The sequence below is a fragment of the Armigeres subalbatus genome, unplaced genomic scaffold (genome assembly GCF_024139115.2).
Source record: "Armigeres subalbatus isolate Guangzhou_Male unplaced genomic scaffold, GZ_Asu_2 Contig1190, whole genome shotgun sequence".
Lineage (NCBI taxonomy): Eukaryota > Metazoa > Arthropoda > Insecta > Diptera > Culicidae > Armigeres > Armigeres subalbatus.
In genome coordinates, this window is record NW_026941946.1 from 197,019 (window position 1) to 213,398 (window position 16,380).

General features: G+C 39.8%; 1 pseudogene; it reads right to left on the reverse strand.

The window, feature by feature from the left end:
* LOC134202362 (axotactin-like) overlaps nucleotides 1-16,380 on the reverse strand; it is a 218,256-nt pseudogene that overhangs the window by 175,471 nt on the left and 26,405 nt on the right.

The following is a 16,380-nucleotide window of genomic DNA, read 5'->3' on the forward strand; positions in this document are numbered from 1 at the left end:
GTTTAGTAATTGTATGTACGATAGAGTCCGTACGAACATAACAATAAACAGTATCACGAAAAATAGTGTGACATAAAAATTGACTAGCCTTTGAAGCTATGAACCAGCCAACACTTTGAAGCTAAAATAAAGCAATGGGTTGTCATGATTCGAACCCATAATTTTTTTTCTTGTATTTAATTCATGTGAAAGAAAATAAATAGAAGTGGTGAAATGACTTCCCGAAAGATGATAATCAGGTACAATTTATAGGATGCCACCGAGCTTGAATTGATTCGATTTCACCCGAAATGTTTTTTTTAACGAACATTAGTGAACAAAACCTAGGCAACGGGTGCTAAAATAATTTCGATTCCATACACGGTTGACCAAGATATGCAAAAAAAGTATTTATCGATATTGAAAACTGGTTGAAAACCACAAGGCCGGAAGTTGTTTTGCCGAAGATGTCATTTCGCCGAAAAACCATTAAGCCGAAACCCAACTGGCTGAATATCATTAGGATGAAAAACAGGCATTGCAATATCATCTGAGCACATGATATTGTCTTTGCTTAGGCAAAGATATGATCTCTAATCAAAGAGCAATCTGTACAGATATTTGAACATTGGTGATGATCCTGATAGCAAACGCAGCTCGGGGTTTGGAAACATTGTGAAGATGTTGCTACACTGAAGCACTGAAAAAAATGTTTCTCCATGACGAACATTGCACTTTGTTTATTGAGCAGATAAGATTAATATCTCATCATGTCATCAGTATCTTTGCTCAAAAGATCGACTGCTGGGATAGATTGTAATGCTAGGATAGATTGTAATGAAAATGTACTTTCGCCGGAATGGCCATATGGCTGAAAATGTCGTTTGGTCGAACAGGTCTTTCATAGTCTTTAAAACGTCGTCCAAAAGAGAGGCTCTTTTCGTTTATTTTCTCTTTCGGTTATTACATAGCAATACTATCATTTACATCGTATTTTTAGCACAGATCTGAAGAAAATACCTTTGTCTAGCGTGCTGAGGTGAACATATTGCAACAAATGCAAAACTAACCTAGATATTAGCAAAATAGAGCGTTATGAGAGAGAGTCTGATTTGAACATGCGACGTTTTCAAAAATCATGCTAGATTTGACCGAAATAGTCATCTGGACCAAAAAAAGATCATTTGGCCAAAAATTTCGTTTGACCTAAAAACCCTTTTGGTCGAAAGGATCGTTTGGCAGGATGGGCCATTTGGCCGAACGTGTCAACATTTTTGGCCCAGCTAATGACATTTCCCGGTTTTCGGTCCAATGTACACCTTTAGTTCGGTGGCTATAAGAATGGTTGGTTGACGATATGGAAGTGGTTGACCAATATTGATTCCCGGACACATTTCAAGAAACTCGATGAGGCAACTGCTATTCGTTTCAAAATTTTCTAATAAATAGATAGTCTCATTTGTCTAATTTGTTATATTGGAAAGCATAACGTTTCTCTTGATGGTAATTTTTCAATTCACGAATTGTCTCTTTTAAGTTTAATTTGAAAAATGGGAGGTATCTAAGAAGCAGACAGACGAAACATAAAGTGCAAAAATTGGATAGAAAGCGCTGGAAGATGAATCGTTTATATTTTTAACAGTGCACAGGTTGAAGAATTGATCACGCGATGCCTCTGTGCGGATGAATAAAAGTTCGTTAAAATCATTGTGTAAAAGAGTCTCAGAGTGAATCTTTTCTGCCTTCCTGTGGTTTTTGTGGATAATCAGAGGTAAACACGGTCTTCAATAGAAAAAAACCTGTCACTGTTTTTTCTTCCCTCTTCCTAACTGACTGCAGGGGCGTGGTCGGCGCCGTTTTTGATCATTTAATTATTTGAGTTACTGAAACATGCACACTGAGAATGCTTGAACAATCCCAGTCAATCATTCAGTTAATTTTTTGTGCAATCCCAAGTAACCATGAAGCTATATATATATTTTTGCAATTCCTGATCATAATACATGTTCGTCTTTGAATGCTAAAATGGCCTACTTTTCCATACCAACCAAATGGGTGCTTTAATGACCATTGTGCAACTCAAATGGGTTGCATAATATCCATTATAGCACTCATTTGGGTGCTATAATGAAAAACCAACATGAGAACAGTAGTTACATGACTTCATTTGCTGAATTTGCTTGGGTAAGTGTTCAAATAGTGTATTCTCTGCGTCGCGTCATAAATTAAATATTTTGATGGACATGAAATCATAATTTTCCAAATGGTAGTTCATCTATCGCTTCGTGGTTTGAAGAGCTATGCAGTGTGATACGATAACATAGAATCTGATAGTTCTCTGCAGCAACATGATTTATTCGCAGAATGATCATTTGGAGTAAATAAAACTGTAAAATTTGGTACATTTTTACCATAATGAAGCTCATTTTTCGTCATTGCAAAAAATAGCGTGTGCAACACGTTGCAAAACTCGATTTTTTCAGCACTCGTAGTATTTATCCAACTCGGCAACTCGTGCTGAAAAAATCATCTTTTTGCAACTAGTTGCACAAACTACTATTGTACATATTATAGCCATTAAAGTTCACAAACTAGGAAAATTCCCTTTTACTTCCGAAATAATGCTTCATTTTTTTGATATGTTGAAATAAAGCATACACACTTAATTTTTTCAACCGGTATCTCAGCAATTTGTTCAACTTTTACCGAGATTCGCACAGCCGAGCCCCACTAAACATGTTTTTCAGCATATAATTTGCCAAAACCCAGCTAACAAGCCTCATTATCAGATATCAGTTTTTATTTTGCTGGGCACACGGCTGTGCAGATTTTATCGAGCTGCAGAAATAAAAACTGAGTGTGTAAGTAATGCTGAACTAGTGTATCATTGCCTGACAGTTTATGAACAAATTCATCTTTACATCGTTAAAACCGATCTAATGCAATTAGCATTTAGTATGGTGATATGGGATTGAGTACATGGAATAATTAATGCTTGGTAGTTACTTGGAATGTCACTGATTCTGGTCAATCACGGAGTAGCAACCATAAATATGTGTAGCCAGTCAAAGCGAAGCTAAGCTCGAATAACCTTTTTCGTTTGATACAGATTCTCCACACTGACGAAACTAGCTTCTATCTGGATGACACCAAAAAATCGTTTACACCACTTCACTTTCAAAACCACTGTTCTCAATCTATGTTGGACAAACATGAAGCTTCATTCGTTTCACTTTTAAAAATATATTTTTCTCGGAAATTATAAACTTTTACTCCTCTGGTGTGAGCAAAAATGAACGAGTTCAAGATTTTTTTTTTCGTACGGAGACCTTGAAGGACAATAAATCACCCACTTTGAGCATGCTTACAGCGGCACACTAGGAGTTAACTTTCTGAAATCAGTATGGCGAAATGCATCTAAGGTTCGATTTCTCAGAATTAAGCATCTTCATCGAAAAAATATTCGGTAGGCGAAGTAGCGGACACCTTCCTACATAACCGGTACCAAAAAGTTTTTCATAAAAAGTGTCTAATATTGAGAAAACCCGCGTTAGATGTCTTTCGCCATACAAATTTCTGGTTATTAACTCGTGCTGGCTATTTTGCGCATACACCCAGGTTTTTTTACACTGTTGGATGTCATTAATTTCTCGGTTAACCTGTACCGTCATAGTTTTTTAAATACCTCCTGAATTTTCTTTGATTTTTTGTGAATTTTTTCGTGGGGTTAACTCATTGCTTCATTGACGCTGAAGGTCTTAAACGACCAAAACCAAACCGTGTAAAAAAAAACCTGGGTGACTCTCTCGGCCAAATGACCCTTTTGGCCGAATGACCCTTTCGGCCAAACGACTTTTTCGGTCAAATGACCCTTTCGGCCGAACGACCCTTTCGGCCTAATGACCCTTTCGGCCTAATGGTTTGTTCGGCCAAATAGTATATTCGGCCAAATAACCCTTTCCCTTCGACCAAATGACCCTTCTGTGTACATTATCTTATAACTGCTCAGAAACGGTAGCAATTAGGAAAAAATCACTGAATACCTTTTCCGTTTTTGAAAACCAACTAATTTTCAAAAAAATATTACTTTTTGTCCATAATTTCTCCATTATGACTCATATACAAGGAATGTAATTGTCGCTGAAAAATGCAAAAAACAAGCGACAAAAGAGAATAGCGATAACTCTTTGTCCTCATCTGCAGAGGAAAAAGACAATGTTGCGTTCCGTTTTATTTTCGACAAACATGGAGAGGAAATTGTTGTGAACTTTTCAAACTGCGATAACTTGTATATTTCAGAAGTAAAACATAAATCTTGTGAGCAGATGGTTAAGTTTATGTCCAAACATTGGTAACTGATACTTATTTAACCAAAAACATCACATCAAAACCGGCTAGTTCTCGAAATGCGCGGCAGGCGATCATTGTCCTATTCTGTTGCAGTTTTGGACAAACGCTTATTGCGAGTTGAGTTTGTCCCAACATTTACAAGAGAGGACAATGTCGTTGTCATTGGCATTGTTCGTATTTTACATTTCTTGCTCATATAGCAAAAAATACATATATTATCTGCTACAACATATCAAATAATAAAAAAATATTGAAAAATTCGTTTTTGAGAGCATCGTTTTTTAAGTTTTATTTTCAATGTTTGAACAATTTTCTTTCGCAGTGTGTATTTTTTGCACATAGCCCCAATAATTACCTAAAACTTTGCCGCAGACATCAAAACGATCGGACAAGCCGTTTTCAAGTTAAAGTTTTTTAAAATTCTCGAGGTGTTTTTCCTTAGGCCCTTGTCAAAAGTTAGGCTAGACTCAAAATGGCAAACCAATGATGCAAATTATGCTTTTTTATCACAAAGAAAAAAATATACAATGCAAAATTTCAGAGAAATAAAAAAACAATACAAAAATAAATAAAACACTTTAATAAAGTAAAAAAAAAAAACAAAAATAAATCGACCTTCGATTTCACAGAGAATTGCTCCTCTATACTTTCGACAGCGGGTCATTTGGTATAAAAGCCATTTGGCGTAACGGTCATTTGGCATATTTGTGAGCAGCGTCAAAAGTGAGGGTTATTGGGCATAACAAATATTTATAATTTTTTTGTTTTTGATGTTCACTGAGGCGCTTGCTCGAATTAAGAGAATGGTGTATGTGATCTCTTCTTTTAAAGTAGGCGCTCGTCCGGATTAACCCAATGTTGGATGTGATTCATTCTTTAGAAGTAGGCGCTGACCCGGGTTAATGCAATGATGGATGTGATCCCCCAGTCAACATTTTGGTACCTATAACTCTTGATATAGGTTATTATATAAGAACCAACTTAATCGTATATAATGCACAGATTGCCTATATACGTACCAAAGTGGAGGCGATATAGGTACATGCGAGTTTTATTTTACGATTTTTCCCGACATCAAAAGAACATTATTACGATTAAACATTAAAATATAGAAAATAAAAAAAATCTTATCAGCACCAAGTCTCGAACATGCGATCTTTAGATTTGCAGGCGGATACTCTACCACTGCACCATACTGCACATCTTAAAGTGAGATGGATTTTTGTTCAACATAAACTACACAATTTATATCTTTTCAACTGCTTGAAACGTCTACAATCCATTTGGACTGAAGTGGTTTCGATTGTATTACGATTCACGTAGGCATTCATTCGCACTGATATAGGATATTGCAAGGAATATAAGTCATTACGAGTTTTTAGTTACACAATTACGATTGATTTTCACTACGGTAAAAATAATCGTATACGATGCATTCAATACAACATTGTTCGACAATAATCTGACAAAGTTTGATATGGAATGCGATTTAGATTTTTGATGGACGCAAATGCGACTTTATTTGCTGTTTGTTATACGATATGTGGTTTACTGGGCCCTTCTTAAGCAGGCGCTTGTGCGGATTAAAGCAGTGGTGGATGTGATTTTTTCTATAAATTTCTTTTATGCTTGCCCGGAATTAGGCAATGTTAGATGGGAACCCTTATTTGAAAGTAGGCGCTTGCCCGCATTGAGGTAATGGAAATTAAGGCAATTGTGATGTGCCTTCTTTAAAAGTAAGAGTTTGCCCAGAATAAGGCATTGGTGGATGTGATTCGTTCTTGGATGTCGGCGTTTGCCTGTTATAAGCCAATGATGAATCTAATTACTTCATTTCAAAATAGGCGTTGGCCAGGAATAAGGCAAAGGTGGGTTTGATCCCTTCTTCAGAAGTAGGTGTTTGTCCAGCATCATGCAACGGGAAGTGAGATTTCTGTTTTGGAAGTGGCTGTTTGACTGGAATAAGACAATGATGAATGTGATCTCTTCCTCGAAGTAGTTCTGTCGTTTCATTTGTCCGTCCCTTCGAAAAATGTCTTCCATCATTTTAAATTTATCAGAAGGTATCCTCGATTTACTTTATCTATATGAAAAACTAGTCGACCCGGCAGACGTTGTCCTGCGTAGTAGGCGAAAATGCCCATGTGAAATTTCCATACGAATCCTAATTTTAGATTTTTACAATTTGCACAACCTTTCGCGTAATTTTCGCATGAGGAAATATCATATAAACCCGTCGGAAACGGTAACGAACATATCTGCTGAAGAAATGAAGAAAATCCATCCAGCCGTTTTCGAGTTATGCGGATACGAACACAGACCATTTAATTTTTATATATATAGATTACATAAATAACCCTTTCTCTTTCACAGTTCCAAATTATACAAAATGTCCGTTGCGCCAAATGACTCACTCTTGTCTTGCAGTTCAAAATTATGCCAAATGTCCCTTCTGTCAAATGGTCTTTATGCCAAATCACCTCATACCAAATGGCGTTATGCCAAATGATAATACTTTCAAGAGTCATTGCTGCACTCACTGAAGCAGTGGAGAAGGTCCCTTCAGCCGAATGCCACTTGGCCGAAGGCCACTAGGCCTAAAGTTATTTGGCCGAAATACCCTTTGGCCGAACAGACCATTAGGCCGAAAGTCATTTGGCCGAGCAGACCATTATGCCGAAAGGCATTTGACCGAACAAGTCATTCGGCCGAATAGGAGACGAGACGTCTCATTTCTCACTCTTCATTTCTCACTTTTCACTGTGAAAAGTGAGAAGGGCGAAGTGAGTAGTAAGGCTTCTTACTTCGCACTTCTCACTTTTTGCAGTGGGATATAAGAAATGAGAAATTAAAAGTGAGAAGCAAGAGGTCTCGTCTCCTATTCGGCCGAATGACTTGTTCTGTCAAATGACTAATTCGGACAACAGACCTATTCGCCAAATGACCTATTCGGCTAAATGACCTATACGGCCAAGTTACCTATTCGGGCATGTAATGTCCTTTTCGGCCATATGACTTATTCGGCCAAATGGGTTTTGGTATAATGGTTTATTCGGCCAAATGGCTTTCGGCTGAATGGGTTTCGGCCAAACGACTCTTCCCCATTTACACAACAACCAATGGACAAGTGGAGATTTTTTTACCTCTAGAAAAATTCCTCTTTGCGAATCGATCCCACACTCCATAGCACATGCGTCTAGACGACGATATTGATTGGAGAGATCTTATAAATTAAGATACCTGATTCGTTTAGCCCAATTAGACGTCTTTAACGATGAAATTAGCATTGGTGTAGCTACAGGGGGGCTAGGCTAACCTAGAATCAAGTTAGCCCCCCCTAGAATTCCTACGACTTTGCATGAGTATGGCACATAATCTAGCGCTCTGATCATATCTGGGCATAACTGCAAATAATGAATTCTTATCATCTATCTCTACACTGAGTTGAATATATTTTATCATGTTTTCTAACTTCGAAAAATTGATTTATCTTGGGTTATGAATGCTAAACACGAAGGATATGACGCTCCATTTATTCTCAGCCACACATATAATTGCTTAAGGTGAATTGCGTATTTTCTAAACGTGGTGTATTTATACGGTTTAATTCATGCTCTGTTTATGTGCATGATTTTCAACGCATAATTACATTGAGAAAACGATTACATGATCTGCATTTACATTAGTTTTATTGATTACATTACCAGTTAAAGTAATTTTTTTTTGCAGTGCAGGATGTTTTCGGGTGGGAAACATTCTAGAATCGTTGGGCATAGTGTATCCAATGTACTTGCCACACAATGTGCATACTCATGCAATGGCGGGCATGGAATAGCTCTCAATAAATACCCAAGTAACCATGAAGCTATATATGCTTGCAAATAATATAGCCATTAAAGTTGACTTAAAGTGGAAAAAGGCTCTTTTACGACCAAAATAATGCCTTATTTCTTTGACATGTTGGAATAAAACATATGTAATGCATCGCTGCATTCGTAACGCTGAACTAGTGTATCATTGCTTGACAGGCGATGAATAAATACAGCTTTACATCGGTAAAACTGATCTAATACAATTAGCATTTAATATGCTGATCTGTGATTGATTACATGCATTAATTAATACTTGGTGGTTGGGTAACTAAGGAAACGCTAATAGTACACTTAGTTGAAAAGCAGACCAAGTTCCAGTTGGAATGTAGAGCCATAAAAAAAGAAGAAGAAGACGTTTCTTAATCCATATCAGTTTAATAATATTCTAATCGTAACCTTCGAGCAGGCACGCTGCCTCTCGGAGGCACTAAATCATCAGTCGAAGTCCAGTCTGATGTATGGTTTTCTTCAGCGCCGCCCGGAAGCCCGCAGTAGTGAACCCCAACGTGGGTCGTTTCAACCTGGACGAAACAGAGCCCATGAGTTAATTTCTAAAAGAATAATGTGACTATATCCACTTTGATTCTCAATTGCAAACATGGCATTATTGATTGAATCCTGAAAATTGAGCGTAATTTACAAGATACTGAAAAAAGCGGAAAAATTTCAGAGGAATTGTGGAATCCTACGATGTTCAGAAATGTAGAATTTCCAAGAATCTGAGCGTTCAGCATCAAGTAGCTTTTTGACTTACTTGCGTTGATATTTTGTGCGTGAAAGTAAAACGGAAATAAATGCATAAAAAAAACAATTCTTGTGTACATATGTTGTAGAGTATTCTCAGTTATGGAGTTTAGAGATACTCAATACGATTTGTGATCAACTGAATCTACTTCTCGAAAACTTGGGTATTTTTTTATTGACGCTTGGTGAGATTTTCCAAAACTCAGGCAAAATATAAAAGCAACTTTCAAGTTCTGAATTACATGGAAACTTTCATAAATCATGTAAATCTGGATATCAGAAGTAACTAAGCTTTCTAGATCAGCTTATAAATAGGACCTGCGCTAAGATATTCTCTTTTCAAAAATGGCTCATCGTAAATATGAATACCCAATTAATGTCTTGTACTCACGTTGCGATGCTATGGAATATGATGATGAGTGGAAACTCCAATAAATCCGTAATCCGAAGAGATCGAAAACAACACATATGAGCGTTGCGATCAGATTCCCAACAAAATGGTATGCATAAAATTCGGTCCCAATCGCATCTCGTAGCAAATCCCATCAAAATTTATGTCACTCTATTTGCGAAATGAGTTCGCATGACACCGAAGTGGAAATTGCTTCTACCTAAAGCCAGGCTTGGCAACCAAATACATATACGATAATGGAAAAATTTCCTTGTTTTCCCTGCAGTCGGTCGGATCGGTATGATGCCGAACAATATTCAACAGGAGGTCCTCCTGCCAAAGTCGAGTCTACCGATACTCATACTCTGTGTCAAATGAAACGTATCGGCTTTCGCCCTGGAGTACTCCGGGGCATCGTTTGTGCCCGGAGATGTGTGTCGATCTCTTTCGAAAAGCCGACACTCAATGTTAATCACATCGAATCACTGTTCAAACGTTCACCCATCCGCAGCTAAGCCCACAAACAACATGAACTACGCAACACGACCCAACATCGGAAACAACCCTACTCCTGACGACTTCGACGACGATGTCGGATTGTTTGTCAAGCGGCGTTGCGTTGCGTTGCTTGCTGCTATCGGGCCGAGTTATTGTTCGACATGAGCGCTCAGACGGTTTGACGCCCGGTTTGAATGATAGCGGTTCCGGGTGAATCTCGATTGTTGTCAATATATGAGCCCATCCCAGTAATTACTACACTGTTTGTCGAGCATCGGAAGTATGAAGTTGAGGGAACAACCTGTGATTCAAGCTCAGATGGGACAAACTGTTGAACCACACGGATTCGTCTAGTGTTTCCGAATCCGTGGGGTGCGGCATAGTTTTTAAAAGCATTTTGTTCTTATGAGGGCTTTAGAGGCTCAGCGGTAAACGCGCGGCAACAAAGCAGACCATGCCGAAGGTAGATGGGTTCGAATCTGGGAAATTTCAGGGTGGCAAAAAGCAAAGAATACATTAACTATAACATGGCTTTGAAACGTCACACAATTATGGCGATGCTTTTGGTTTAATTATGTTTTTAATATTACATTTTCTCAATTAACTAGGGAGATTTACATTCTGATGTCTAAGATACGGAGCTATGAAATGTTCCACCTCCACCTTTTTCACGACCTTTATTTGGTAACATTTTACAATGTACTCTTATAATTTTCAAAAAATCTAAAGTTAAGCAGTAGAATAGTTCCAAACGAACAATAACGAGCGCATCTATCTCCCGGAGTTTCCCTTGCGAGCAAACCAATGTTCACTGCACAACATTATTTCATGTCTCGTCGACGTTGACATTGATTCAAGCTAGGCCAGGGACTCAAACCAGCAATCAAGTGTCTGCTGCCCGATTGGAATCAAAATTGTCAACTGTTGATGATAATTCTGACTCTCAGTATCATGCTGATGATGATGATGATCTGCCATCGAGGCTAGTCTGCGTCAGGTCGTATCTCAGTTGCTGCAGTCTATCCATGCTGCGGACGTAGCTAAATAGCGAGTGGGAGGTAGCAAATAGATCTGACCGTGTGGGCAAGTTAGGGGGCTTGTGTGCGTTTGAAGTGGCGTCGGACATTCATTTGATGACATACTTCGTGATATCAGCAGGCACAACAAGAAATGGCTGTGTATCATTCCGGGTCTACCAATGAAAAAAGGGCGATTGTAACTTTTCACAGGACGGACAAACAAGTTACATTTGAAGAGATACAACTCTTGCAACCATTGAATATGAAAGTGAACTGTTTGATTTTTAATCTAATGTGCCAACATTTAAGATATCGAATGAAAAAAAAATAATGTGCCAATTTCGTTAGATGGTATACGAAACTAATATACTTAAACAACTGTCTAAACGAGATCGCACAGGAACTCATGCCCGATTGCAAGCATGTCTCTTTGAATTATACCACCGAAAGCATCAATCGTATGAACAGTTAGGGCTCTGAATCATCGAAAAATCATAATCATAATCACAAAATTTGACAAAAATTTAGTTATTAGAAAAAACAGTGGGTAATGTCTGTTACATAACTGCGAGGTGGACGTAGGACTTTGTATATAAATAATCGACAATAACAGCCCAAACATTATTATTACAATTTTCGTGACCAAATTAGGAATAAATATCCTAAAATAAAGCTATTATCGAGTTTTCATCAAATGTTGGATTTTTTGTCATTGATAAAACATATGTAGAAAAACAAAGTGACTGAATGATCGTACCAAAGTACTAGTCCTAAATTTTATCACCCGAAATCCCGTGTCCCATCCTACTAACCCCGAGTCAACCGTGGGTGTTTCAGTTCCCATACTACTAATGGGACCCACACACGCTCCGATGTGTTGTACATCTTTGGCTCCGCCCCCAGGAAATTTGGTTGAGTCGGAGTAAAGTCGGATCGTCTGGTCTGTGGGCAAGTTGTACGACTGTCGGACGGACGGTTTCAAAGATGCAAAGTTGGTCGGATGAAATCAAAACAGTTTGATTTTGCTCCGAATTGTGGTGGGCGGAGTCAAATGTTGTACTACCAAGTTGCACTTCTGGAAGACTTCCAAGAGGAATACATGGAGGAACTCCTAGAGGAACCTCCGGAGCAATCCATTGAGGAACTTCCGAAGGAATTGTTCGGGGAAATTTTGGAGGAATTCCTAAAGGAACATCTAGAGGAATTCCAGGAAGCACTTTCTGTGGAATTCCTGGATGAACTTCCGCAGAAACTCCTGAAGGAGCTTCAGGAGGAATTCCTGTAGGAACTTTCGGAGGAGCTTCAGTAGAAATTTTTTGAGGAACTTCCGGAGGAACTCCTGGAGGAATTTTCTATGGAATTTCTGGAGTAACCTCTGGGGGAATCCCGGAAGGAACTACGGAGTAATTTACGAGGGAATTCTCGGAGTAACTTCCAGAAAAAATCCTGGAGGAACTTCCGGAGGAATTCCTGGAGGAACTTTCGGAGGATTTCCTGGAAAAACTTCCGGAGAAATCCCTGGAGGAACTTCCGGAGGAATTGCTGGAGAAGCTTATGGAGGAATTCCTGGAGGAACTTCATGAGGAAGTCCAGGAGGAACATCCTGAGGAATTCCTAGAGGAATTTCTAGAGAAATTCCGGGAGGAACTTCGGAATTCCTGGAGGAATTTCGGAATTCCGGGGGAAACTTCCGGACAAACCCGTAAGGGAACTTCCAGAGGAATTCCTGAAGGAACTTCCGGAGGATTTCCTGAAGCAATTTCCGGAGTTATTCCAGGAGGAATTTCCGGAGGAACTCCGTAAGGAACATCCGGAGGAACTTCCGATTGAATTCTGGGTTGAACTTTCGGAGCAATTCCTGGAGAAGCTTCCTGAAAAATTCCTGGAGGAACTTCCAGAGGATTTCCTGGAGGATTTTGCGAAGGAACTCCGGGAGGAGTTTCCGGAAGAACTCCGAGAGGAATTTCCGGAAGAACTCTGGGAGAAACATCTGGAGGAACTTCCGTTGGAATTAGAGGTAGAACTTCCGGAACAATTCCTGGAGAAGCTTCTTGAGGAATTGTGGGACGAAATTTCTGAGGAATTTCGTTATTTGGGGAGGAACTTCCGGAGAGATTCGCAAGGGAACGTTCGAAGGAATTCCACCGAGGATTTTCCAGAGGATTTCCTTGAGGAATTTGCGGAAGTACTCTGGGAGTAATTTCCGGAGGAACTCCGGGAGGGACATCCGGAGGAATTTCGGGAGAAACTTCCAGATGAATTCCGGGAGGAACTTTCGGAGGAATTCCAAAAAGAACTTTCGGAGGAATTTGGTGAGGAACTTGAAATTGGAACTTAGGAGGAATTCCGGGAGGAAAATCCGGAGGAATTCCAGGAGGAACTTTTCGAGAAATTCCGGGAGAAACTTCTGCAGGAATTCCAGGAGGAACTTCCGGTTGAATTCCGGGTGAAGCTTCCGGAGCAATGCTTGGAGGAACTTCCGGTGGAACTCCAGTAAGAACTCTCGGAGAAATTGCGGGAGGTACTTCGCGAGGAATTTCCTGAAGAATTCCTGGAGGAACTTCCGGAGGAATTCCTGCCAAGAACTTCCGGAGTTATTCCGGGAGGAACATCCGGAGGAATTACAGGTAGAACTTATGGAGGAATTCAGGGAAGAATCCCGGAAGGAACTTCCGGAAGAAATCCTGGACGAACTTTCGGAGGAATTCGGGGGAAACTTGAATTTGAAACTCTGGAGAAATTCCAGGAGGCACTTCCGGAGGAATTCCGGGAGGAACTACAGAATGAATTTTGGTAGGAACTTCTGGATCTCAGTAGGAATTCCGTGAGAAATTTCCTGAGGAATTCCGGGAGGAACTTCCGCAGGAATTCCAGAAGGAACTTCCGGTTGAATTCCGGGTGGAGCTTCCGGAGCAATCCTTGGAGGAACTTCCGGAGGAATTTCCAGAGGAATCCCGGGAGGAACTTCCGGAGGAACTTGCGGAGAACTGTCGGAAGAATTCTGGGAGGATTTTGAACTGCGAACTTCGGATTAATCCCGGGAGGCACTTCCGGAAGGATTCCGGGAAGAACTTCCGGAGAAATTTTGGGAGAAATTCCGGAGGAATTACGGGAAGAACTTATGGAGGAAGTCAGGGAAGAGCTTCCGGAGGAATTCTAGGAGGAACTTCAGGAGGAATTCTAGAAGGAACTTCCGGAGGAATTTCTAGAGGAATTTCCTAAGGAATTCCTGGAGGAACTTCCTAAGGGATTCTTGGAGGAACTTGATCTTGGAACAATTCAATTCTATTTTCTGGAGGAACTTCCGGGGCAATTACGAGAGGAACTTCCGAACAAATTCTGGAAGGAGCTTCCGAAGGAATTCAGGGAGGAATTTCCGAATAAATTCTGGGAGGAACGTATGGAGGAATTCAGGGAAAGCTTTCAGAGGATTTCAGGGAAGAACCTTCGGAAGCAACTTCCGAACGGAACTTTCGGAGAAATTTCTGTAGGAATTTCTGGAGGAACTCCAGAATAAACTTCCAGAGGAACTCCGGGAGAAACTTCTAGAAGAACTTCCGAAGGAACTTCCGGAGAAATTCCGGGATGAGCATCCGGAGGAATTCTTGTATAAACTGTGAAAATCCGATTCCAATACAATTCCATTCCACTTCCAATCCAATCACAATCAAATACAATTTCAACTCTAAACAAATTTCAATAGCATTCCAATCCATCGTCACTAAAATTTCAATAACATGCCATTCACTTTCCAATATAATTCAATTCAATCCACAACCAATCTAATTCTAATCCCATTCCAATTCAAATCCAATCTAATTGCACTCCAATCCAATTTCATTCCAATTCAATTCATCCAATTCAATATTCGTGAAAAAGCACATCCGCATATACAGAAAGAAAAGGACTAAATATTACGTTCCTTGGAGTTTTGGTTGTACCAACTGTTCGTCAGACGGTTGTACAAACTGAATTGGTCGCACACACTTGGGGGCAGGGAGTCAAAGTTGTACAACATGTCGAAGCGTGTGTGGGGCCCCTAACAATGTTGTCTCAAAAAAGAACACAATTTTATGCAGCGTACACACCATTCAAGCAGTTAGACGAACATTGACTCTGCCCAGAAGATATTTTAGTTACAAGATAAACATTGTCGCTGTCGTCGCTGTCCGGAATATCTTTTGCTGGTGAGGATAGGGAATCTAAATGTCAATGAAGGAAAAATACATACGATTTGACAGTTAGGTACCACACATGTTTCGGACAGCAGAACAAAGGGAACCGAAGCGACAATCTTTATCTGGTAACTAAAATAGTGCTGTCCAATGAGAGCTTGAAGTAGCTCGAAGTTTCTCCCTGTCCTGTTCATGCCCATTTGTTGACAAAAAAGAACGAGCAGGACGGGAACAACTTCGAGCTACTTCGAGCTGCTCATTGGACAGCACTAATATCTTTTCTCCGCCCCCAAGAAAACGCTTTGGTTGCTGCTTTGTTTGAACGTGTGTGAAGTTGTTCGAACAACCATTTGATAGTTGGCGACTCGGTTGGAAAAAAATACAACGGTTTGATTTTGGTTTGAGTTGTCGGGGGCGGAGTCAAGGTTCGCCGGACATGTTTGAGCGTTTGTAGTGAAGTTGCACAAACCCCTTAATATTTTTTTATGGTTGGTGCTTCAATCGTTCGTGTGTGATATTGTTGGTCGAATAAATTGATTGTTCGTGGAGCTGTTGGTAAAACTTTATGGATGTTTGAATAAACGAGAGGTGGAGTCAATGTTGGTCAAACTGCTTGACCGTGTGTACGTTCCATGATAGTTCGCTTGCCTGGCATGTTGGTCTGTACGAAGTGGAAAGTCCCGTTAGGAAATAGAAGCTAGCAGCGAGCAACAAGAGTAGAAAAAGAAGAAGCCCATCACGAACGCGTCGATGATGATGACGCTTTGGCTGACAAAGGAATGGGATACAAGACGCTCGCTGATTGGCCGACCAATCAGGAACGAGTGAAGATTCAAAATCAAGTATAAAAGAATAGTGCATTCGCTCGCAGATCTTTCAGTCTTTTTTAAACAATCACGCGGAATACATCGTCAGCATCGGCCCATACAAACAAACTTTTTCAAGGCTATAAGAGTTAAATAATTTTCTTCTCCTGGCGCTATCATTCGGACTTGGAGTCAAAGGGCGAAGGTACAGTCCCCATCCCCTGTTGAGCCTACTGATGATTCGTTCCAGGCAATCCTTCAGTGGGAATGTTATCATGGTCGAGGCTAATATTCCGTGACCAGACAGATACTTCCTGAAAAGTTTTTGATTATTTTTATTCGAGGTAGTTTTCTGTGTCGGTTTATGAAAAGGTGTTGCCAGGAAATGGAATACATCGCCGATATTTTATCAAAATTAGTTGACGTGAAAGATTTGGACATTTTATGTATCTTTAAAGGTATGGTCAAGTCCTACATCCGCTTCACGTTTATATCACAGATTTTACGCACTGTTCGTCTTTTGATATATTTTTTTCTGAATTGGTC